Source organism: Haliaeetus leucocephalus, unplaced genomic scaffold (genome assembly GCF_000737465.1).
Source record: "Haliaeetus leucocephalus isolate CR32 unplaced genomic scaffold, Haliaeetus_leucocephalus-4.0 Scaffold284, whole genome shotgun sequence".
In the NCBI taxonomy this organism is placed as follows: Eukaryota; Metazoa; Chordata; class Aves; order Accipitriformes; family Accipitridae; genus Haliaeetus; species Haliaeetus leucocephalus.
The window spans coordinates 10,628,815-10,629,651 of record NW_010972720.1 but is presented as its reverse complement, the minus strand read 5'-3'; positions in this window follow the sequence as shown (position 1 = coordinate 10,629,651).

The window sequence follows — 837 nt, the reverse complement described above, 5'->3', positions numbered from 1 at the left end:
GAGGGGGGGTACGGATGAAAAAAGGGATTGGGGGGAATCTAGTCTCTCAGTTTCCAGCCTAAACTCAGCCTTGTCCTCCAAACCCTGGCAGCTCCCCTCAGTCTCATTCTCCGCGATCACGCCTCCACCGGTTAAAATAAATAAATAAATAAATAAAAATATTTCACTTTTTTTTTTAAAAAAAGAACTCCCTTAAGAATTAAAGCGACAGGTGAACCTTCCCTGGTGAAAGAGATTCGCGTCCTCTGGCAATGAAAGGAGGTGACGGCACACAAAAAAAATAAAATTAAAAAAATCCACTCAGTTTAAAGATTATTTTTTCTTCTGCAATAAGCTCAGAAACCGGCGAATCGCTGCATCCCGAGAAAAAATCCTGCTTCCCTGGACAGCATCATGCAGCAGATTTCAAGCAAATGTGTTCAAACTGAAGAGAATAGTCCATGATAAAAGCCTTTCTCCGTCATGCCTACTCTGGTAGCTAATTTAGCACCCTGTGAGCGCAAGACATTAACGACGAACAATTTCGCTGGCAAGATAACAAAATCCCCCAAGTCCTGCATAGACTCAAAAATTGTTTTGCAGCTAAAGGTATTCTCTCAATAATAATAATAACATTAATAGTAAAAAAAAAAAAGATAAGAAAGTCTGTAGGGGATGGTCTTCTTTGAAGGTTATGCTAGAAGAGTTGGGAGGAAAACAGGAGGTGGATCTCTTGCAGAAGAGAGAAGGGAGAGAGGGAGAGATTTCCCTCTTCGTTCCTGTTTTACTGTCCTTCACCGCCAGGTGACTGACTTGCCTCCTCTCGCCTCACGGCCCGCACGGGGGGGGGCGGCGTGG